At 38.4% G+C, this 25,382-nt stretch overlaps 1 long non-coding RNA gene across 1 annotated transcript in view; it reads left to right on the top strand.

Annotated features, from left to right (window-relative positions):
* LOC140712693 (uncharacterized) overlaps nucleotides 1–25,382 on the top strand; it is a 130,889-nt gene that overhangs the window by 92,731 nt on the left and 12,776 nt on the right. Inside the window, exon 2 of the long non-coding RNA XR_012094402.1 lies at nucleotides 16,567–16,753. This is a non-coding gene — a long non-coding RNA (uncharacterized lncRNA). The remainder of the gene's footprint in view (nucleotides 1–16,566; nucleotides 16,754–25,382) is intronic.

Here is a 25,382-nt window from a genome sequence, read left to right as displayed (position 1 = left end):
AACTCTGTTTAATTTCAGCCCTGGTATTGCTATTTCTCTGTGTCAAACTCTAGACTCTGTGGTGGTTTTCAATGGTGTTGGTTGCCTTCTAGATGTATATTTATATGGTTTGGATCTGTGTCCCCACTCAAATCTCATGTTGAAATGTAATCCCCCGTGTTGGAGGAGAGACCTGGTAGGAGGTGATTGGCTCCTGAGGGAGGGCTTCTCATAAATGGTTTAGCACCATCCTTTTGATGCTGTTCTTGTGATAGTGAGTGAGTTCTCAGAAGATCTGATTGTTTAAAAGTATGTGGCACCTCCCTTTCTCTCCTCCTGTTCTGGCCATGTAAGATGTGCCTGCTCCCCCTTAGCCTTCTGCCATGGTTATAAGTTTCCTGAGGTTGCCCAAGAAGCTGAGCAGATACTGTCACGTTTCCTGTATAGCCTATGAATCTGTGAGCCAATTAAACCTTTTTTCTTTATAAATTACCCAGTCTCAGATGCTTCTTTATAGCAATGTGAGAACGGACTAATAGATATATCAACAAAAAGTGTAATAGTAATAATGGTATTAGTATTTGTTCTTATCTGGCTGACCACAAGACTTGTCTGGTTATCCTAGAAAAACCTAATTCTTTATAGTTTCAATTCCTCTCCAATGACAGTCGAAACTATTGTTATTTTATTTTCAGGGATTGCCTTTGCAATGTCATACTTGCAGTTTCTCATCCTAAGAAGGCATTTGTTTCATCCTCAATGGCAAAAAGCAGGTATTTTTAAATCCATTTTTCTTCCTGCACTAGCCCTGTTCAGCCCATGCTGAAATCACACGAACCTCTGCAGCTCCAAGGCTACCCTCCCACCTGGACTGTTGGTGACATGAGGTTTGGGACCTCCTGCTGTGTGAGATGTCTGCACTAAATTGGCTATGCTGCCACACAGAGTCCTCTCACTCCTTTACCCCCTAGGCTCTACTGGCAAAAACACAGAGCACATATTCAACCAATAGGACTTCCCATTCAGTTGCTTCCCATTCCTCTACCTTTTTTTTTTCCCTACTTACCTTTCTTCTTCACTCACACTAGAGAAAGCCATGGATCCTGCATTTTTTTTTTCTGAGAAGAAAAATTCATATTCTGGGCGTGCTTATAAGATTGTCTCAAAAAGCAGACTCTTTTTTAGTGTTTATATTTCCGTTTTTTGCAACCATTATCTGATTCTCACACACTTATAAATGCTGTATTGCTATAAAATGCTGTTGCGTTCTTAGCAGATGATCCCTTCTAATAATCTGCACATTCCTGAACACTTTCTTGCCCAAATACATGTCCGTTTATATTGGAATTTTCTGCACTGAGTAATGGCAGTTGAATTGGTGTATATTGGTTTTGGTGGGGTTTTTGGGGATTGTTTTTGTTGTTATGATGGTGGTTTTCTGGAGAGACAGGGTTTTACCATTTTCCCAGACTGATCTGGAACTCCTGGGCTCAAGTAATCTGCCCACTTCCACCTCCCAAAGTGCTGAGATTACACAGTGAACCACTGTGCCCAGCCCCAAATATTTTTTAAATGGAAAACCAAACGAGCTTGTGTTTAGATATTTTTTAGAATATTGGAGCGTGTGCACACACAGACACACACACACACACCAGGAGAGAGAGAGAGAAGCCCCGGAAGTTACGTGGCAATAACTCAATATTACATGTGATTTGGTGAATGTGGTGCTAGCCTACTGTGTCTTTCTGAAACCAAGCAGATCATGTGCATGATCTCAGATAGTCTCCGAGTCCTTAATTCCTTGAGGCATGTAGAAATGATTAAAAGTCATGTGACATTTCAAAGATCCCTGTGACATTTGTCACAGATTCTCACATTGCTCGTATCATAACTAGCTGTTTCAGTATGCACTGTTTCAGTTCTTTTAAATCATATATTTTTTTTGCCTCCTGCCTGGTGTGTTTTATGTAGTAAATGAGTATCTTCGTTATTTTAAAATATACTGATTTGCAATTGTAAACACAACTGCTCTGGAGATCAATTGATGCTATGTTTGCAGAAAAAAAAGTAAAAAAGAAAAATCATATTACTAAAAATATTTAAAAGCCTCAGTTTATATCTGATTTTGTTTATTCTGTCCACTTTTCCGTTTGTTTATGTTTTCTATAACTGTAGAAACAAGTTATAGAAAATAACTGGAACAAGCATGTTGGCTATTTTCTTACAGATGAACACTACGAACCCTGAGGATTTATTAACCACAAAACAAAACAAAAAGAAAACATGCCGCCTAGATGAGAAACTGCTAAATTGGCTATAAAAACTACTCAGAAAAACCCAATCTAACACCAGGGACTCAGAAAACACAAACAGGAAGCTCATAGTTCTATTTCCCTGTCTCATTTCACATTGAAAATTGCTTCAGAAAAGACAATGGTAGCAGGTTAGGAATGTAAAAAATATTTTCTACCTTCTGAGACCAAAGATAGTCTTACTTTCTTTACTACAGGAGATTCAAGTTTCATGGTTTATGTTTCTATTGTCTTAATTTTGCCTTATAAAAGATGTTGAACACCAGAAAAAAGGAAATGATCATCCTGGCATATGATACTTATAATGTCCCTACTGAGCTTCACGTCCTTGCTGAGTGCAGTAGTACAGTGTAGTCAAGGGTGTGCAATAGATTTTTTAGCCTAAGTGTAGCATATACTAGTGGACAGAGATTGGAAAGGAAACCAAATTATCATGGTGATTAAAGGTGGAAAAGGCTTTCATTGGCACAAGGAAATGTCAAAAGCAAATAGTAAATATATGGGGGGAAAAAAAACCAACTCAAGTTCCAAAGTACTGTGGCTCTCTTGTCACAAGATGCCCTTTCTGTACACATCAATGAGAAATACAGTTTTTTGGGGTTTTTTTTGTTTTTTTTTGTTTTGTTTTTTTGAAGCTTTAGACAGACAATCCTAAAAGGGAACAAAGAAAAGAATTTTTTAAAAGAATGAGCAATTTTTATTATGTAATATTGTGTAAAATGTATATCTAACGTATAATTCAAAGATCAAATACATTTTTAAAACAAAACTGAAAAGCTTTTTAAAAATTCAAAGATACAATTTAAATTAGAAAAACTATTTTAAAGATTAAAACCATTGAAAATTTGTTTTTTTATATAAATAAGTTATGAAATAAAATTTAAAGTTAAAGAAAGAAAATAAAGAAGCTAAAAAATAGAAGATATATATTCAGATCACCTATTGGCATTAGCATTCGGTAGAGTTTAACTATTCGCTTTTGTGTGTTTTGTTACTTCTTATTTAATTAAGATGTATTTGTTTCATTAAAAGATATTGTAACTTTGCATCAACATTTTGAGCATATACTGCTTTTGCTTTCAGATTGCGTTTGATCTTATTTGCTATGTCTCTTGTCTATCAGATTCCTATTTTTATCTTTTCCTTACACCCAAAGTCAGACCAGCTGTAAAATCTGAGGTTACCGTTTCCACACAAGACCTCTCTCACTTCCGACATCAACTGCAAGTTTAGAGGTGCCCCAAACCACTCTCAGTTCTGATAATTCACTAGAAGTTTTCACAGATCTCATTGATAGCTATTCTATTCATGACTATAGTATGTTACAGAGACAGGATACATTAAAACCAGCCAAGGGAAGACAGAGACACAGAGGACAAGATATAGGAGAGTTTCAAATGCAAAGTTTTGGTGGCCAGAGTTATGGATTTATTACATTGGCATAATTGATTGATTGATTACTCCCATGGTCAACTCAGCAACTAGATTACTGATACTGCTTGACCCGAAGCCTCTGCACTCTAATCACATGGCTAATCTTTCTGGCATGGCCAGCTCTACCCTGAGACTGTTGGGCATGGCCAACCCCATCCTCAGACCCCGTGTAGCAAGCCCCCACTCTAAACAAAGATATTCGTATCAGGTATAACATACATTACCTTTCAGAAGCCAAAGGCAAAAGCCAGACCTTCTCTTTGGCACATTGACAAGGCCAAACTTTTTTTTTAAGAGACAGCATCTCACTTTATTGCCCAGGCTGAAGTACAGTGGCGCAATCATACTTACTACAGCTACAAACTCCTTGGCTCAAGACATCCTCCCATGTCAGCCTCCTGAGTAGCTGGAACTACAGGTGCACATCACCTCACCCACCTAATTTTTAAATTATTATTTTAGAGACAGAATCTCACTACATTGCCCAGGCTGGTCTTGAACTGCAGGTCTTAGATAATCCTCCCACATTAGCCTCCCAAGTAGCTGAGATTGCAGGCACAACCCATCATGCTGGGCTCCAAGGCCAAACTTTTAACTAAACCAGCAATGCTCTCTTATAGCCAAGTAACATATGTCCAACATTTACAAAAACTAATATGTTCTAGGGTTAGGAGGATTTTACCTCAATTTTCCAATACATTTGACCGTCAATAGTGGTTTTATAATCTTACCAACAACACCAGTGTTATACCATGTCACAGTGTGGTTGATGTGACCTGAAAGATGAGATAGTGGTGCATTACCAGAGTCCCACTCAGTCATCAATAATTAGTCCAGTCCATCATCACATAGAACCAAAATGCCCCAGAGAGATTTCACTTAGTTTTGTTAGCTTTCTTTTGAACTTGTCAGATTGTGAGAGCAGGTATGATCTTGGCAACATATGGCTTCCTCCTTTCCGGCATCTAGTATCATTGAACTAAGAGATAACATTATCTCTTGCTCTGAGTGGCCATGTAATATTGGATTTCCCTTAGTGCATAATTCTTTTATTAATTCCTTTACCCTCAACCAGTGTTCCTCCTTCTCTCCACTTATCATTTTATCCAAACTTTTTCACCCTTTAGAAGGAATGTTAAGTTTGGCTACTATGCTAGTCCATACTTCCAACAGTATTACTAGTTTACTAAGTGCCCCTCCCCCCATTCAGTCCTTTTCCATTTAAATAGGGGAGGGCTACAGACACACAGAACCAGTGAGCTTTATTAACCACTAGGCAATCAACTGCATTCACTGTCAACTCCAATTCAGTGGGGTGAATTGTGTCTTCACCCCATCATGCCTTTACAAATTCTAACTTAAAGGTTTAACAGTATAGTTATACTTTCTTTTGTAGAGATATTCCTGATTCTTGGACCTATAGTTGCAGTTCTGGCCTTGAGATCACTAAATCACGAAAGAAAAAGAAAAGTTGAGGTGATGTGGGGAAAAGAGGAAAAAGAATAGTCATACCAGCATTCTTTTCTACCAATTCCTCCCTAAATCCTCCAGTTAAGTGGAAGAATCTATCTTTCGGGAATTTTCCCTTGGCCACTCGCATGTTGAGTGTAAGCCTATGCTCACGAAGGCGAGTTAGCCACCCCTCTTTGCCTCATCTCCCTTTCTTTTAGACAACAAATGTTCCACTTGTCTTTTTCTTTTTTTTTTTTTTTTAAATTTATTTATTTTTTTAAATTTATTTATTATTATTAAACTTCAAGTTGTAGGGTACATGTGCACAACGTGCAGGTTTGCTACATATGTATACTTGTGCCATGTTGGTGTGCTGCACCCATCAACTCGTCATTTACATCAGGTATAACTCCCAATGCAATCCCTCCCCCCTCCCCGCTCCCCATGATAGGCCCCGGTGTGTGATGTTCCCCTTCCCGAGTCCAAGTGATCTCATTGTTCAGTTCCCACCTACGAGTGAGAACATGCGGTGTTTGGTTTTCTGTTCTTGTGATAGTTTGCTCAGAATGATGGTTTCCAGCTGCATCCATGTCCCTACAAAGGACACAAACTCATCCTTTTTTATGGCTGCATAGTATTCCATGGTGTATATGTGCCACATTTTCTTAATCCAATCTGTCACTGATGGACATTTGGGTTGATTCCAAGTCTTTGCTATTGTGAATAGTGCTGCAATAAACATACATGTGCATGTGTCCTTATAGCAGCATAATTTATAATCCTTTGGGTATATACCCAGTAATGGGATGGCTGGGTCATATGGTACATCTAGTTCTAGATCCTTGAGGAATCGCCATACTGTTTTCCATAATGGTTGAACTAGTTTACAATCCCACCAACAGTGTAAAAGTGTTCCTATTTCTCCACATCCTCTCCAGCACCTGTTGTTTCCTGACTTTTCAATGATCGCCATTCTAACTGGTGTGAGATGGTATCTCATTGTGGTTTTGATTTTCATTTCTCTGATGGCCAGTGATGATGAGCATTTTTTCATGTGTCTGTTGGCTGTATGAATGTCTTCTTTTGAGAAATGTCTGTTCATATCCTTTGCCCACTTTTGGATGGGGTTGTTTGTTTTTTTCTTGTAAATTTGTTTGAGTTCTTTGTAGGTTCTGGATATTAGCCCTTTGTCAGATGAGTAGATTGCAAAAATTTTCTCCCATTCTGTAGGTTGCCTGCTCACTCTGATGGTAGTTTCTTTTGCTGTGCAGAAGCTCTTTAGTTTGATGAGATCCCATTTGTCAATTTTGGCTTTTGTTGCCGTTGCTTTTGGTGTTTTAGACATGAAGTCTTTGCCCATGCCTATGTCCTGAATGGTACTACCTAGGTTTTCCTCTAGGATTTTTATGGTATTAGGTCTAACATTTAAGTCTCTAATCCATCTTGAATTAATTTTCGTATAAGGAGTAAGGAAAGGATCCAGTTTCAGCTTTCTACTTATGGCTAGCCAGTTTTCCCAGCACCATTTATTAAATAGGGAATCCTTTCCCCATTTCTTGTTTCTCTCAGGTTTGTCAAAGATCAGATGGCTGTAGATGTGTGGTATTATTTCTGAGGACTCTGTTCTGTTCCATTGGTCTATATCTCTGTTTTGGTACCAGTACCATGCTGTTTTGGTTACTGTAGCCTTGTAGTATAGTTTGAAGTCAGGTAGCGTGATGCCTCCAGCTTTGTTCTTTTGACTTAGGATTGTCTTGGAGATGCGGGCTCTTTTTTGGTTCCATATGAACTTTAAAGCAGTTTTTTCCAATTCTGTGAAGAAGCTCATTGGTAGCTTGATGGGGATGGCATTGAATCTATAAATTACCTTGGGCAGTATGGCCATTTTCATGATATTGATTCTTCCTATCCATGAGCATGGTATGTTCTTCCATTTGTTTGTGTCCTCTTTGATTTCACTGAGCAGTGGTTTGTAGTTCTCCTTGAAGAGGTCCTTTACATCCCTTGTAAGTTGGATTCCTAGGTATTTTATTCTCTTTGAAGCAATTGTGAATGGAAGTTCATTCCTGATTTGGCTCTCTGTTTGACTGTCACTGGTGTATAAGAATGCTTGTGATTTTTGCACATTAATTTTGTATCCTGAGACTTTGCTGAAGTTGCTTATCAGCTTAAGGAGATTTTGGGCTGAGACAATGGGGTTTTCTAAATATACAATCATGTCGTCTGCAAACAGGGACAATTTGACTTCTTCTTTTCCTAACTGAATCCCCTTGATTTCTTTCTCTTGCCTGATTGCCCTAGCCAGAACTTCCAACACTATGTTGAATAGGAGTGGTGAGAGAGGGCATCCCTGTCTTGTGCCAGTTTTCAAAGGGAATTTTTCCGGTTTTTGCCCATTCAGTATGATATTGGCTGTGGGTTTGTCATAAATAGCTCTTATTATTTTGAGGTACGTTCCATCAATACCGAATTTATTGAGCGTTTTTAGCATGAAGGGCTGTTGAATTTTGTCAAAAGCCTTTTCTGCATCTATTGAGATAATGATGTGGTTCTTGTCTTTGGTTCTGTTTATATGCTGGATTATGTTTATTGATTTGCGAATGTTGAACCAGCCTTGCATCCCAGGGATGAAGCCCACTTGATCATGGTGGATAAGCTTTTTGATGTGCTGCTGAATCCGGTTTGCCAGTATTTTATTGAGGATTTTTGCATCGATGTTCATCAGGGATATTGGTCTAAAATTCTCTTTTTTTGTTGTGTCTCTGCCAGGCTTTGGTATCAGGATGATGTTGGCCTCATAAAATGAGTTAGGGAGGATTCCCTCTTTTTCTATTGATTGGAATAGTTTCAGAAGGAATGGTACCAGCTCCTCCTTGTACCTCTGGTAGAATTCAGCTGTGAATCCATCTGGTCCTGGACTTTTTTTGGTTGGTAGGCTATTAATTATTGCCTCAATTTCAGAGCCTACTATTGGTCTATTCAGGGATTCAACTTCTTCCTGGTTTAGTCTTGGAAGAGTGTAAGTGTCCAGGAAATTATCCATTTCTTCTAGATTTTCCAGTTTATTTGCGTAGAGGTGTTTATAGTATTCTCTGATGGTAGTTTGTATTTCTGTGGGGTCGGTGGTGATATCCCCTTTATCATTTTTAATTGCGTCGATTTGATTCTTCTCTCTTTTCTTCTTTATTAGTCTTGCTAGTGGTCTGTCAATTTTGTTGATCTTTTCAAAAAACCAACTCCTGGATTCATTGATTTTTTGGAGGGTTTTTTGTGTCTCTATCTCCTTCAGTTCTGCTCTGATCTTAGTTATTTCTTGCCTTCTGCTAGCTTTCGAATGTGTTTGCTCTTGCTTCTCTAGTTCTTTTAATTGCGATGTTAGAGTGTCAATTTTAGATCTTTCCTGCTTTCTCTTGTGGGCATTTAGTGCTATAAATTTCCCTCTACACACTGCTTTAAATGTGTCCCAGAGATTCTGGTATGTTGTATCTTTGTTCTCATTGGTTTCAAAGAACATCTTTATTTCTGCCTTCATTTCGTTATGTACCCAGTAGTCATTCAGGAGCAGGTTGTTCAGTTTCCATGTAGTTGAGCGGTTTTGATTGAGTTTCTTAGTCCTGAGTTCTAATTTGATTGCACTGTGGTCTGAGAGACAGTTTGTTATAATTTCTGTTCTTGTACATTTGCTGAGGAGTGCTTTACTTCCAATTACGTGGTCAATTTTGGAGTAAGTACGATGTGGTGCTCAGAAGAATGTATATTCTGTTGATTTTGGGTGGAGAGTTCTATAGATGTCTATTAGGTCTGCTTGCTGCAGAGATGAGTTCAATTCCTGGATATCCTTGTTAACTTTCTGTCTCCTTGATCTGTCTAATGTTGACAGTGGGGTGTTGAAGTCTCCCATTATTATTGTATGGGAGTCTAAGTCTCTTTGTAAGTCTCTAAGGACTTGCTTTATGAATCTGGGTGCTCCTGTATTGGGTGCATATATATTTAGGATAGTTAGCTCTTCCTGTTGAATTGATCCCTTTACCATTATGTAATGGCCTTCTTTGTCTCTTTTGATCTTTGATGGTTTAAAGTCTGTTTTATCAGAGACTAGTATTGCAACCCCCACTTTTTTTTGTTCTCCATTTGCTTGGTAAATCTTCCTCCATCCCTTTATTTTGAGCCTATGTATGTCTCTGCGTGTGAGATGGGTCTCCTGAATACAGCAGACTGATGGATCTTGACTCTTTATCCAGTTTGCCAGTCTGTGTCTTTTAATTGGAGCATTTAGTCCATTTACATTTAAGGTTAAGATTGTTATGTGTGAACTTGATCCTGCCATTGTGATATTAACTGGTTATTTTGCTCGTTAGTTGATGCAGTTTCTTCCTAGCCTTGATGGTCTTTACATTTTGGCATGTTTTTGCAATGGCTGGTACCGGTTGTTCCTTTCCATGTTTAGTGCTTCCTTCAGGGTCTCTTGTAAGGCAGGCCTAGTGGTGTCAAAATCTCTAAGCATTTGCTTATCTGTAAAGGATTTTATTTCTCCTTCACTTATGAAACTTAGTTTGGCTGGATATAAAATTCTGGGTTTAAAATTCTTTGCTTTAAGAATGTTGACTATTGGCCCCCACTCTCTTCTGGCTTGAAGAGTTTCTGCCGAGAGATCTGCTGTTAGTCTGATGGGCTTCCCTTTGTGGGTAACCCGACCTTTCTCTCTGGCTGCCCTTAAGATTTTTTCCTTCATTTCAACTTTGGTGAATCTGGCAATTATGTGTCTTGGAGTTGCTCTTCTCGAGGAGTATCTTTGTGGCGTTCTCTGTATTTTCTGGATTTGAATGTTGGCCTGCCCTACTAGGTTGGGGAAGTTCTCCTGGATGATATCCTGAAGAGTGTTTTCCAACTTGGTTCCATTTTCCCCCTCACTTTCAGGCACCCCAATCAGACGTAGATTTGGTCTTTTTACATAATCCCATACTTCTTGCAGGCTTTGTTCATTTCTTTTTCTTCTTTTTTCTTTTGGTTTCTCTTCTCGCTTCATTTCATTCATTTGATCCTCCATCGCTGACATTCTTTCTTCCAGTTGATCGAGACGGTTACTGAAGCTTGTGCATTTGTCACGTATTTCTCGTGCCATGGTTTTCGTCTCTTTCATTTCGTTTGTGAGCTTCTCTGCATTAATTACTCTAGCCATCAATTCTTCCACTTTTTTTTCAAGATTTTTAGTTTCTTTGCGCTGGGTACGTAATTCCTCCTTTAGCTCTGAGAAATTTGATGGACTGAAGCCTTCTTCTCTCATCTCGTCGAAGTCATTCTCCGTCCAGCTTTGATCCGTTGCTGGCGATGAGCTGCGCTCCTTTGCCGGGGGAGATGCGCTCTTGTTTTTTGAATTTCCAGCTTTTCTGCCCTGCTTTTTCCCCATCTTTGTGGTTTTATCTGCCTCTGGTCTTTGATGATGGTGATGTACTGATGGGGTTTTGGTGTAGGTGTCCTTCCTGTTTGATAGCTTTCCTTCTAACAGTCAGGATCCTCAGCTGTAGGTTGTAGCTGTAGGAGATTGCTTGAGGTCCACTCCAGACCCTGTTTGCCTGGGTATCAGCAGCAGAGGCTGCAGAAGATAGAATATTTCTGAACAGCGAGTGTACCTGTCTGATTCTTGCTTTGGAATCTTCCTCTCAGGGGTGTACTCCACCCTGTGAGGTGTGGTGTGTCAGACTGCCCCTAGTGGGGGATGTCTCCCAGTTAGGCTACTCAGGGGTCAGGGACCCACTTGAGCAGGGAGTCTGTCCCTTCTCAGATCTCAACCTCCGTGTTGGGAGATCCACTGCTCTCTTCAAAGCTGTCAGACAGAGTCGTTTGCGTCTGCAGAGCTGCTGCGTTTGTTATTATTTACTGTGCCCTGTCCCCAGAGGTGGAGTCTACAGAGACAGGCAGGTTTCCTTGAGCTGCTGTGAGCTCCACCCAGTTCGAGCTTCCCAGCAGCTTTGTTTACCTACTTAAGCCTCAGCAATGGCGGGTGCCCCTCCCCCAGCCTCGCTGCTGCCTTGCCGGTAGATCACAGACTGCTGTGCTAGCAATGAGGGAGGCTCCGTGGGTGTGGGACACTCCCGGCCAGGTGTGGGATATGATCTCCTGGTGTGCCTGTCTGCTTAAAGCGCAGTATTGGGGTGGGAGTTACCCGATTTTCCAGGTGTTGTGTGTCTCAGTTCCCCTGGCTAGGAAAAGGGATTCCCTTCCCCCTTGCGCTTTCCAGGTGAGGCAATGCCTCGCCCTGCTTCAGCTCTCGCTGGTCGGGCTGCAGCAGCTGACCAGCACCGATCGTCTGGCACTCCCCAGTGAGATGAACCCAGTACCTCAGTTGAAAATGCAGAAATCGCCGGTCTTCTGTGTCGCTCGCGCTGGGAGTTGGAGACTGGAGCTGTTCCTATTCGGCCATCTTCGTCTTTTTCAAGTCTATATCAAACTCTTGCCCTAAGGAGGATATCTTTCTATGCACTGTTGGACATTATGGACTGAAAAGTGTATGTCTTAGTCTGAAGAAATGTGACTCAAGAGTCCAAATTGGTGCAATATTTTCTGCTCTGGTGCTTTTGATAGTATTTTGAGAATTTCTTTCTACCACTGGCTATGACAAGCCCCAGTCTACACTACATTCCTGCCAGGATGCATCTGTAGCCTCCTAGAGCTACCAATATCAGTCCCAGTTGCCAGCTATGTGTAATGCCTACCCACCCAGGGAACTTCCCCCATAGCCATTTGTAGTCTTTGTCTCTCCAAATGGCAAATAGTACAATTTTTATTGGCATTTTGTTTGTCAGAGTGTGGAAGAGAAGTGTGTCTAGATTCAGCTCATTTTAGCATTGCTGTGGCCCCCCAGTGTCCACTCATTTAGTGGACCAAGACGTCTACCTCCAGGGAGCACATCAGGATATCTATTCACTGGTCCTAATCATCTTCCAGTCTTGGAAGGAAATTCTTCTGATGGGCATTGACATGTCTAATGCACCCTCTAAATCCCCACAGTGATTTCCATAGGGCCAAGCTCCATGCAAGCTTTTATTTAATAGGCCAGTTTCCCCTTGTCTTACCATACTACCCATGACTTGGTAAAAAACAAACATAGGGACAAATAGCATACAATTCAGCCCCCTGATTTGATTTGCTTTTATCTTCTTCTACCAGAGCAGTGGTCTTTCAAACAGGATACTGTCCATTCACTTTGGAGCTGCTCATCCATATGCCAAGTGGCTTTTTGTTGGTCAGTTGAGAACTGGTCATGGAGCACTGAATAAATAGCAATAAGCTCTGGCAGCTCTTCAGTTGATTCCAAAGTCATCCCCAGGGCAAAGGAGGTTGTGTGCTCATGAGACCTCCTTGCATTCTCCTGGTAGCATGTTCCTGTCATTTCCATTTTGTCATAGAATTTTTCTTGGCACTATCTTATCCATTAGAATGTTTCTCTGACATTGACCAAGACATTATAGGTATTTCAAGTTTCAAGACTAGTTCATGTCCTTCCGTTATAGGAGCAACTCAATTAAAGGCCAATAGCAAGCTGTTCATGGTCTCTCACTTGGAAATTTTCAAGTTCAAATTCTGACAGTATTCAGATGCTACAATAGAAAGTGTCAATAGTTTCTATTTACATTAAAATTATTTTTATTTCTCTTATTTAGTCAGACTTCTTGTTTTACAGAAATGTTTCATTGGAATTTTTGCAGGTTTTGAGTCAGCTGCCTTGGACTATAACTACAGTATACATCTCGGATGTCAGTCTAATTATGTCACCTGATGAATCCAAATAGGTCTCATGGAACTTATTTAAATTAAAGTAATCATACAGCTTTAAGAAGTTATGTGTAGCATTTTAGGGATCCAATGTACTCAGCAGAGTTTTTATAAATTAAAGAAATTGTATAGCTTTAAGGAGCTATGTGTAGCACTTTAGGGATCCAATGTACTCAGCAGAATTCTAAAAGCCTTAGTATACCCTGGCATGAAGTAGGCAATAATCTAACAGCATCCTCCATATTCTTTTGTGGTGACGATCTAGAAGGCTGAGGGTACTGTCCATGCTTAGATAATGTTAAGGTTACTTAACCTCCCTTCTTTCATAAAGCCAGGCTCTAGAATGTAAAAATTCATTCTACATCCAGATTTCTTTGGTCCTATGAGATATCCTGATTGTTACAGATGAGCAAAGATTGACAGAGTCAATTTTAAGACCTCAAGAGATTGTCACCCACACTATAAAATCTACGGCAAGTGCAGTCTCCATTATAAATAAAATAAATTAAAAATTATATTTATAAATCACATCTCTACCAAGATACTTTGTATCCGTTTTCCAAGGACTGATCAAGCATTCAATCTAGAATAAAGACCTAAGCCAGGAAAGGGGCTAAACCAACTTTAAGGAGAAATGACAGGTTTCAACATCTAATAAGAAATGCTAATTAATTACTAATTATATTTTGAACAAAGCTACTGATTAGATAGTACCAAAATTACAACTTATGTAACCATAGATAGTAGGTGAGTAGCTAGATAATTGATAGGTAAATAGATGATGGATAGGTAAGTATAACAGTAAATGTGTGGCTATATTTCTTACAACTTTTCTCCTCTTGCAAATGCCATAAGATATGGAACATTTTTTATCAAGCTTGACATTGGGAAGCTGGACCTTTGCCTGAGAAATGATGAAATACAAGGATAAAAATGTTAGGAGACTCTCTCACAAAGCAGTCCACGCAATAACACAAAGAAAATCCAGGTCTTCAGATTCCTCTCCAGGGTTAATGAGAGTTGCCTGGTTTTATTTTTCACCATGCAATCATTTTTTATGTCCCGAGAGGTGGGATACCAGTGTTTAACTTAAGGCTGTCATGTCTGGATGCAAGACTCAGCTTGAAATCAAAGCCAGTTCTACCATTCATTCACTGCATTGCCTTTTAAAAGTTATTTAATAACCCCATTCCTCATTTTCCTCACTTGCAAAATAAGTGTATTAGTGCAATTACCTCATTTGGCAGTTGTATTCACTGAGTTAGTATAGTGTAAGTTTTATATTCCTAACACAAAATAAGTATTATATTGGTTAAAGTAATGCTATTAATGAAAGATGTACTATTGACTATTGACTGTGCTCTATCAATACTATTGACTATTGATTATACTCAAGCCATGTTATAATTCCCTAAAGGTCATCTATAAATATATAACACAGTTCAGAGTACCTCTTTATTGTAGCTTTATTGTAGCTCTCATCCTAGTTTTAGTTAAATTACTAATTTTAAAATTACTCTCAGTTGTTTCAGATACTATATAAGTTCCAACAGGGTAATGATTTTGTGTGTGTGTGTGTGTGTGTGCACTCATAGCAATACAACAACAGTGACTAGTACAGTAGTTGAATAAAATAGATGCTTAATAAATCTTTGTGCTTAATCATTTACAGTTGAGGAACTGCAGGTTAAATGAGCTAAGTGACCCCACTAAGGTCAGAGTTAATGATAAGTTAAGCTACATTTAGAAACCAGGGCAAAGTTGTAACAGACACTATCATCAGGGCTAATTTCATGCTTCTGTAGCTTGTGTAGTTGTGCAGAACCCCACACTCAGAAGGGGACTGTGCTTGACTTCAAACTCAACTGTTGCTACCTTGAAATTCCTAACACAGTAATTTTTGAATAAGAGACCCGATATTTTGTTTTGCCCTGAGCCTTGCAAATTATGTATCTGGCCTTGATCATCATGCAGTCTCCTGACTCAGCCTTCAAAACAGATTTGAGGATACTGGATTGAAAAATGCCTGCTCAGATTAATGCAGACTTTGGCCTACTGCACAAAATCAGCAAGACAAAAGACTTCTCTCCTTCCTGTCAGCTCATCCCAGGGCCATAGCATTCCTCTTTAGAGAGCTGGCAGGAAAAAATTGGGCCGAATGACAATTGCATTGCACTTGAAGGAATCACATTAGTAACCCCACCTCCAATGTGAATTGAGAGCACAATTGCTCTCATCAGACACCTGAGGTCATATGTGCAATTGTAACAGTCAGATAATAAATAACATCATCCTGCACATAAAACTCAGAGTGACCTTCAGAAATTGTGGCACCCTCCAGTCTTTAAGTCTCTCTCCCTGCTAGCATAAAAAATGCTCTCTGGTTTCCTAGGGCCTCCTTCCACAAAACTTCACCAGGATTTGTCCATTTTGGAGAGTACCCCACACTCCAGTTTTCTGCTAGCTCCCTCCCACTGGTGTGATATCCTATCTTGTTTTAACCTGAATTGACTCTCCCTTAGCTGAGAGAGCCGGACAGACTCCATTTTGGCTCCTTTACTTGCGCCCCTTACCCACCCCACTTCCTCAAGGACTTACCTTGTGCAAGCTGACTCCCAGCACATCCAAGAATGCAATAAGAATTACTGATAAGATACTGTGGCAAGCTATATCCGCCGTTTCCAGGAATTTGCCCGCTTGATAGCACCCAAAGCTCCCGTGTCTCTCAACTTGCCGTTGATTTAAAGCCCCTGCACCTAGAACTGTTTGTTTTCCTGTAACCATTTATGTTTTTAACTTTTTTGCCTGTTTTGCTCCTGTAAGATTGCTTCAGCTAGGCTCCCCCTCCCCTTTCTAAACCAAAGTAGAAAAGAAAATCTAGCCCCTTCTTGGGGGCCGAGAGAATTTTGAGCACTAGCTGTCTCTTGGTTGTCGGCAAATAAAGGACTCCTGAATTAGTCTCAAAGTGTGGCGTTTCTCTATAACTTGCTCGGTTATAACGCTGATACATCAAAATATTTTCCAACTGCTACTGAAAGTCTGAGAGTTACTGAGTAACTGAGAAGGTAAACTGATAGACTAGTTAAAATTCAAGAGTTAATAGCTGGAGACAAACCTGGCCTTGAAAAAGAAGCACAGATAACTGGCTGCATCTGCTTCTATTTCTGCCCATGTGATGTGTCAATTCCTGGGCCACAGACACTCTAGTTGACATGCCCACCCCAAATTTCTCTCTCAGAATTTCCCACCCCAAATTCCTCACTCTGATATTTTCACAACCAGGAGTCTCTAGAGGGCTTATAATATGAACCCCTAGTAAAACACAAATTTTCAGAGCAAAAGAGCAGGCTAAGTTACACACCACAGCAGTCTCTTGCACTCCAGTGTAAGTTTATCAATGTTTTCTGTACTCTAAATTTTGTAATGTTTGCAATGCTATAAGGAGCAGAGGAAAGAAGGGCAGGAAGGAAGAACTGAGTTCGCAATGCTTCACTAGCAATTTGATTAAGTCTTTTCAGTTAGATCATTCCTCTTCTCTGAATATCTATTGCAAATTTCCTATAATTTCCTTGTGTCACCCACCCCTCCACCATTGCTTCCTCTCCTTCATTTTCAGCAGAAGACTGTGTTTCCCCACCACGGCCCCCACCGGCCAACCCAGGGAAAAGATAAGCTAACAGGCAGATCTTCCTGTCACCAAACATACAGACCTACCTTCAACTTCATCCTTCCAATCCAACAACGACTTCACCTAATGTCTCTTCTGTGTGAGTGGATGCTTCCTCCCTGGAACCTTCATATAGGCAATTAAACATTTCAAGCTTTTCATTTTAAAAACCAAGTACTCATGGTGGCAACCATACCCTCACCTCATAATATATGATCCTAAGATCACTCTGTCTTTTACAGTTAAGCACTCTAAAGATATATTTCCACCCACTTTGTCCAGTTTATGCCTTCCCACTGACCAGGTTCATTTGAACCTCCACCACTGGCTCTGCCCTATCTTCCTCTAAGGTGGCCTTCGTGCGAGTCAACATGATGGACACTTTCCAGTTTCCATTTAACCTGATTTCTGGGCACATTTTGACATTGACTAGCAGACTCCACTTTTGACATACTTTCTTCCTTTTTTTCTTCCTTACATTATTCTGGCCAGTGATTGAGCCCCTTTTTCTAATTCTGCCTCCTTTTCACTAAAGTGTGTGGAATTTTTCAGGGCTCAGCCCTAAGCATTATTCTCTTCTTATTTTATTTTTTTCTGAGTAATGTTAGCACATATGCTCCTATGATTTTATTCACCATCTTTATTTATTTCTTTTCTTTTCTTTCTTTCTTTCTTTTTTTTTTTTTTTTTTTTTTTTTTGAGACAGAGTCTTGCTCTGTCACCCAGACTGGAATACAGTGGCATGATCTCAGCTCAATTTAACCTCTGCCTCCTGGGTTCAAGCGATTCTCCTGCCTCAGTATCTGGATATCTCCCCCCGAGTATCTGGGATTACAGATGCCCACCACCATGCCTGGCTAATTTTTGTATTTTTAGTAGTGCAGGGTTTTACCATGTTGGGGTTGGCCAGGCTGGTCTTGAACTCTTGACCTCAGATGATCTGCCTGCCTCTGCTTCCCACAGTGCTGGGATTACAGGCATGAGACACTGTGCCTGGCCCAAATATTTCTTTTCAGAACAAACCCATCTACATTCTAGGCTCATATGCAAACTTATTGATGTGCCCACTGAGAAGTCTCCAGAAACCTGAAACTTAGTGTCTAAAACTAAGCTCTTTCCCCAAATATCTGTTCCTCTATTCCCTGCAGAATCACTTATTTCAGTAAATAATGCCACCATTCACTTCATGGCTCATGCCAGAAATATAAAAATGACTCTTAACTCTTCCCACTCCTTCAACCCTCACTTCTAATCTATCACTAAATCATGGTGACTCTGACTTCCAAGTAACTCTCAACAAGATTATACCATTTCTGTATTCACCATCGCCACCTTAGGCTGTGCCACCATCATCTTCACTTTGCCTATGGCAATAGCCTCTAACCAGCATTACACCCCTGCGATTTTATCCCTCCAACCCAATCTTTACTTACAAGTCAGGTACATCCTTTTCAAATGCTAATCTCCAATACTTCTCAATTTAGAACCTAACCTAATTTAGCAGTATCTTGTTACTTTCAGTAATGGTCTGAAACCATAATCCAGGCTGTAACTCCTTGCATAATACAGACTCAGTGCCTGCCTCAACTTGTGCCCTTGTGGCCCTCAATGCTCCAGAGGGTGCAACCTTGCAGATCACCTGCTGCTCTTCACCTTAGGGACTTTGCCATGCTCTTCTATTTGCTAAACAAACAAACAAACAAGACTCTTCATCCTAACTTTCACCTGGCCACATCCTATACATCCTAAAGAATGCCACTTAAATATCACATCTGATAAGCCTACCTTGTTCTTCCTATCAGACTCATGCTATGTATTTTTACAATACCTTGTACTTTGTACAAGGTATTGTAGTACCTTGTACTTCTCCCTTTATTACTTGCCACAGTTTTAATCATTTGCGTAACATTGACACCACCTACTGTCCTTAGACAAAAGCTCCAAGAGACAAAGATTATGTCCATCTCGTTTATTTCTGACAAACTTTTACTTAGCCTTACATCATACACAAGGAAGAAATTTAATAAATATGTGTTAAGTGAATGAATGGATAACTGAAAACTGCAATTATTAAAATTCTACTCTTCTCCAGGCACAGTGGCTCACCCCTGTAATCCCAGCACTTTGGGAGGCTGAGACTGGTGGCTCACCTGAGGTCAGTTCAAGACCAGCCTGGCCAACATGGAAACTCTGTCTCTACTAAAAATACAAAAATTAGCTGAGTGTGGTGGCACATGGCCGTAATCCCAGCTACTCGGGAGGCCGAGGCAGGAGAAAGGCGTGAACCCAGGACGCGGAGGTTGCAGCAAGCTGAGATCACGCCACTGCACTCCAGCCTGGGCAACAGAGTGAGACCTTGTCTCAAAAAGTAAATAAAATAAAATAAAATCCCGGTTTTGAATTTTGTAAGGTAAGTCCTTACAAAATTGGCTTCAGACTGAGAGTTGAGCTCCTGGAAATAGCAGAGGGAGGATTACATATGCCTAGGAAAAATGAAATATCTGGTTTTATAAAATTTTGTCAGCTTAGAAATGGGCCTAGTTTCACACTTTAAATGTACATAGCTGTGCTGAGGGACCTCTCCAAAGACCTGACTGTAATAAGGCTACATGGATCAGGCAGCCTCTGTGATGGCAAGTGTTTTGTTTCTAGGATGAATGGGTTTGCATTACTTTTACGCATGCCATGAAATTAAATCTCAAAACCTCACAAGCTCAGAATTCACCCTCTCAAATCACATACAAGTCTGAGGAGGCTGAGTTTTCTTGCCCACAGTGCTTTCACTTATGATATGTATTGAAGTTAGTTATATATATATGGCTTTTCCATTAATTTGGTCTTACATTTCTTTTCTTTGTTTTTTTTGTTGTTGTTGTTGTTGTTCACTCTTTTTCTTTGAAATTGGAGACAACATCACTTTCAAAGTGTACTAGTAATAAAAGAGTTTTTATTTTAAAAAGTAGAAATATTTCATTTCATGAGAATAGATGTTTATAGCATTGACTTCTCCTTTACATTTATTATACTATTTTCCTTCAGATCTTTCGTAGAGGATTAATTTACATGGTGTGGGGAATTTGCAAGTTTAACTGCATCAACCTGCTTTCTGTGGTGTAACGATGGCAAAACAATGGTAGGGAAATATGATATTTTATAGTATTGCTTTACCTCCAAAGAAGGAGAAGAATATGCAACATATTTCTTGGTCGTATATATAAAATGTCTCTGTTCCCAAATCAGTAAACTATAAATTAATGAAAATATGGGACTAAATTATGTGTGCTTATTAATTTAGATCACAATGCTTGTGTCCAGGAAAGTGCTAATAACTATTCTTGACAGACATAAATACTCAGATTATTGTTGTGGAACAGAACAAAGCAACAAAGCTTATAAACACCATTTTTCCAATGTTTTTCTATATCGTTGCTTATTTCTCCTTTTACTTAGTGGAATTTTGCTTGTTTATGGTCATTTGTTTGACCATAACTGTTGTTTGTTTTACATTTGTACTTAAAAAAACTCAGGCAAAATTATCCCTTTCTGTGGTTACTCGTATCAGTGGTTCTGATCTTATTAGAAATACTTTTAAAAAATTAGTGTTGACATTGACCCATTCAAAGTCTATAACACTCTCTTGCTTTCTTCTCATTTCTAGAAAGAATTGAGAAGCCACACATAGTCTCAATTATGCAGGCATCTGTCTGCTTCCTGCAAGGAAGATTGAGACATCTTAAGATAATTTTCTACAGCATTGAAAGCACTTAGCATTTAATTATGTATTTTGTTGTGCTTTTCTTTGACTTCATAGATAGCAGAAGATTGAACTATAGACAAGAGAAGGCAATTTATAAAAAGAACACAGAAAAAGGTTGTATGTATTGAATTGATGACTTCCCCAGTAATGAAGAATTATTAAGATAAATTTTACATCATTTTAAGCTATTATATTGACAAATCTTAATGCAAATCATAAGGAAAGAACTCAGATAAAACACAGAGATTCTGGAAAGGTTTGCAGAAAGCATCATACTTTCTTTTCATTCTAAACAGGAATACCTCTGGCTCACCTGTCCAAATGGCTGAGAAAGGCAGTAGATTCCCAGATCAGAGAGAAGTCTTTAGCTCTGCGGGTTGAGGAATACTTAGGAAGAAACTTGTGAAGGGCTTTCCTTCCATGGGCTTGGTGAGATCATGGTAAGAGAGCCTCTGAAAAAAGACTGTGGGAATATTGGAAAGGACTTGGTCTACAGAAATAAATGAACTGGTGGGGAATTGGGAGAACATTGAACCTGAGTGTGTGTGTGTGTGTGTGTGCGCACGCACGCGCGTGTACATGCATGCATGGGCCTTGTTTCCTTGGCCTTCAAAATACAAATCAGAGCAGAAAAGTTGAATTGAGTTATCCCTACTCCAGAGGCTAAGAGAGTAGGAGAAAACCATGTCATAGGAATTTTCCTCCTGCAGCCCTTCTACTGTTATAGGTTTAGCCACAGAAGAAGATGGTGATTTAACTTCTGTTTCCTCTGAGAGTTCTTCCACTTAGGATGCTTCAGCAACCAAAGGTGATTCCTAAAGAGATCACAGGAAAACATCATAATCATACATACTTGGGAAACAAGCAGCCAGCAAGGGGAGGTTAAATAGAGCCATCACCAGGCAAAAGCCAATCAACCAATTCACCAACCAACAAATAATCAACCAACTCACCAACCAACAAATAATCTCTGATGCAGACAGTCGAGGTTTCAAACAACAATGTATGACAACAATATGGTAAAAAAAAAAAACAAAAAAAAAAAAAAAAAAAAACACTGCAATGATTGCAGCTCAGTACAAAATAAGACTTTCTAGAATAAAAATTTAATTTTTAAAATTTTATTTTTATTCATTTAGGGATACAAGTACAGTGTGTTTCATGGATATATTGCATAGTGGTGAAGTGTGGGCTCTTAGTGTACCCATCACCAGAACCATATCTATGATACCCAATAGGTGGAAAATTCAGTAGGTGAGTTGAAATATGGAATGAATATTGTTAAGACTAAAACTAGTGGCCTGAAAAGGTAAACGAAATAATTTTATCTCATAGTACAGGCCAAAAATATGAAAAAAGAGAAAATTTGAAGGGAAAGCTATGAAATCTGGAAGATCCATTTCAGAAACTTAGCATCTAAATCGCAAGAGTTTTAGAAGGTGAAAAGGAAACATTTTACACAAAGGAAACTGTGTGATGGGAGATACACAATAACTATCTTAATGACTGAAGGATGCTTCCATTACCTGGAGAAACATTGGCTTCTCCAGAATGAAAAACTGCATTAAGCTTCTTGAAGTAGTAATGAGACATATATATGCTAACAAGATTCTTGACCTCCTAAGGATAAAGAGAAAAATATGTGGAAACTTCCAGATAGAAAATGTGAGCTCCTAAAAATAATTCGAATGGAATCAGACATGTTTTTGAAATACTGAAAAGTAAATGACAGCAAATTCCACTTGCAGATTGCTGAGAGAAAATGATAATATCAAAAAATGTATATCTATTAAAAGAAAGATATGTATGTGTGGTTAGATGTTGATTTCAACTAAACCATTTGAGAAAAATACTTGAGAAAGCACATCAGTGAAAAGATAGGTAATTCACAGCTGAGAACTCAAGCTATCAGTAACTGGAGAAAATAGATTGTAATGACAGGGAGATTTTTATGATAGTCTAGAACATATTGAACTATCTTGGGCAGAATTAGGAGTTGGGTTAAGGTGGAAGAGAAGATTTAAAAGTTTCACAGATCTCATCAACAGTAGAGATGAGGTGGAGTAAGAAAGAATATTGTAAGGCATCGTCTTATTGTATGGGGTTAAACTGTGGTTTACAAGGAGCACTTTGTTGGTGCTCCATGACACAAATAGGCAGCATTGTGTTTTCACATAATACCAGAGAACTGTGTGTATGATTCCAAATGATGGGGAAAGTAATTTCACTACTAAAGAAATGAAATAATAGAAGAAGCATACTGATTAAAAAGAGGAAAACAGAGTGATTGGCCACCACTAGAATGTAAGTTCTATAAAGGCAGATATTTTTGCCTTGTTTGTTCTCTGATATATCTTAAGATTCTGGAAAATCTTGGCACATAGAGGAGACTCAATACACTTTTTTTAAAAATGAAAAAGGGAAACTACAAATTAAGCCATGAAATACATCAAATGAATAAAATTAAGCATACTGTTTATTAAATTCCAATGATATATATGTGTATGCATATCTACACACACACACACACACACACAAACACACACGAGACAAATGGATTGACTGTAACTGTTAACCCAGCATTCTATACCCAGGAAAAGTAAAACTATTTTTATATAATACAAGGTAAAATATAATATTTTTAGATAAAATAATACTAAGGAAACGTTTCCTGAAATACATACTACAAGAAGTTCCAAACTAAGTTCTTTAGGCTGAAGAGAAATGCTGCCCAATGAAAACTCAGATCTTCAAGAAGTAATGAAAAGTATCAGAAATAATAAATATCTGGCATAAATTGTTATAGGCATCTTTACTATTCAGGTAGGCAAATTGATCAGTCTTTCCCTTATTATTTCTTCTATTTTTAGTTTTAGTTTTTAATAGATTCCATTACCCAAAGATGTTTTAATATTAACTACACTTGCTCCTAAATGTTTGTGTCCATTTGGTAAGTTGTGTTTTTCAGGGAGCTTATTTCTTTCATCTGCATTATTGAATTTGTTGGTATACGTTTGTTTATAATATTCGTTTATTAACCTTTTATAATGCATGTAGTTATGTCCCTCTTTCTTTAGTATTGCTAATCTGTGCTTTTTGTCTTTTTATTGATATTTGGCTAGAAATTTATCAGTTTTATCAATTTATGTAAGAACCTACATTTAGTTTTATTCATGTTGCTATTATTCGTCTGTTTTCTGTTTAATCTCATTTGTTCTTATTTTTTTATTTCCTGTCTTTGATTGAATCTGTTTCATTTCTTCTTGAGGTAGAAGCTTAGATAAATATTTTAAACATTTTCCTTTCCTAAATATGTGCATTTAAATCTATGTATTTGTTTTTAAGCACTGACTTAACTTCATCCCATACATTCTAAAGTGGTTTGCCTTTTTTATTTTTCAGTTCAAAATATTTAATAATTTTCATTGTGATTAAAACAACAATAGCTTTACTAAGATATATTTTACTAATAATAAATTAATCCTTTTTGGTATAAAATGCCCAGAAGTACAACCATCATTAAATCTAATTTTAGAATATTTTCATCACCCCCAAAAGAAATCTTGTCACAATTAGCAGTCATTTCCTATTCCTTCTTTCCTGAAAACCCTGGCAACTGCTAATCTCTTTCTGTTTCTATGGATTTGTCTATTCTAGACATTTTATGTTAATGTAATCATACAATATGCATTGTTTTGCGACTGGTTTCTTTCACTTAGCACAATGTTTTTGAGGTTCATTCATGTTGCAGCATCTATCAGTACTACATTTTTATTGCCAAATAATAATGTATTGTATATAGATAGCTCACATTTTCTTTATTCTTCAACTAGCAGACATTTGGGGATTTCCCTTCTTGACTACTATAAATAACGCCGCTATGAACATTCATACACAGGTTTGTGTGTGTGTGTTGACCCATAGGGTTTTAGAAGTCTGTTATCTAATTTACAAGCATCTGGGAAATTTTGATGATCTTTTAGCTATTGATTTCTAGTTTAATTTCATTTTGATCAGAGATCAGATTCTACAAAACTTAACATTTAAAATTTATTAAGTCTTAGCTCTTTTTTTAATTACTCTAAGTGTGCCTGAGATTAATGTTTATTCTGTTGTCTTTGAGAGTAGGGTTCTATATGCATCAGTTAGTCCAAACTCGTTAATAGAGATGTTAAAATCTTTTACATAAATATATATTTTTGCCTACTTGTACCAATTACTCAAACAAAATCTACCTTTTTCTTCAATTATTATTAGAGATTTCTTTATATGCTTTTCTGTTTTTCTCAATTAATTTTTAGTTTTAATATTTTAGGCTTTGTCACTAAATGTATAAAAGCTTTTATTATCATGTCTCCTTTATAGATTGACCTTTTTAACATTATAAAATGGTCATTTTGAGTAATAGTCTTTATCTTGAAGTCTACTTTACCTGATACTAACATAGTCACACTGGCTTTCTTATTATTAGATTTCCCCTATGATTAGCTTTTGTATGTTTTTTTTTTTTTATCTTTTTACTTTCAACATATCTTCCTCTTTCTAGTTAAAGTGCATGTCTTGTAAACAGCCTTTTTTACAAGGCTGCTAACTCATTTTCTTTGAAACGCAACCTAACAATCTCTACCTTCTAACCGAAATGTTTATCTATGTACACATGTTAGTAATAGATTGCTGCCTAACACATTACCACAAACTAGTAGCTTAAGACAGCACACATTTGTTATCTGTGTATAAGGAGTTTGTGCATGGCTTAGTCTGGTCTTCTGCTGAGGGTTTCACAAGGTGGCAGTCAAGGTGTCAGCAATGTTGTGTTCTCATCTGGAGGCTCGATTGGGAAAGAATCCGCTTCCAAGCTTTCTCAAGGTGTTTGCAGAATTTGTTTACTTGTAGTTACAGGAGAGTTGTGGCTTTTTGCTGGTTGCTGATTGGAGGTTGCTCTAGCTCCTAGAGGTTTCTATTGGCTCCTTAACAAGAGAGTCTCTCAGTATGGTCACTTAGTCTTCAA

This window comes from Chlorocebus sabaeus, chromosome 10 (assembly GCF_047675955.1).
Source record: "Chlorocebus sabaeus isolate Y175 chromosome 10, mChlSab1.0.hap1, whole genome shotgun sequence".
Lineage (NCBI taxonomy): Eukaryota > Metazoa > Chordata > Mammalia > Primates > Cercopithecidae > Chlorocebus > Chlorocebus sabaeus.
This window is presented reverse-complemented; position numbering and strand designations above follow the sequence as displayed.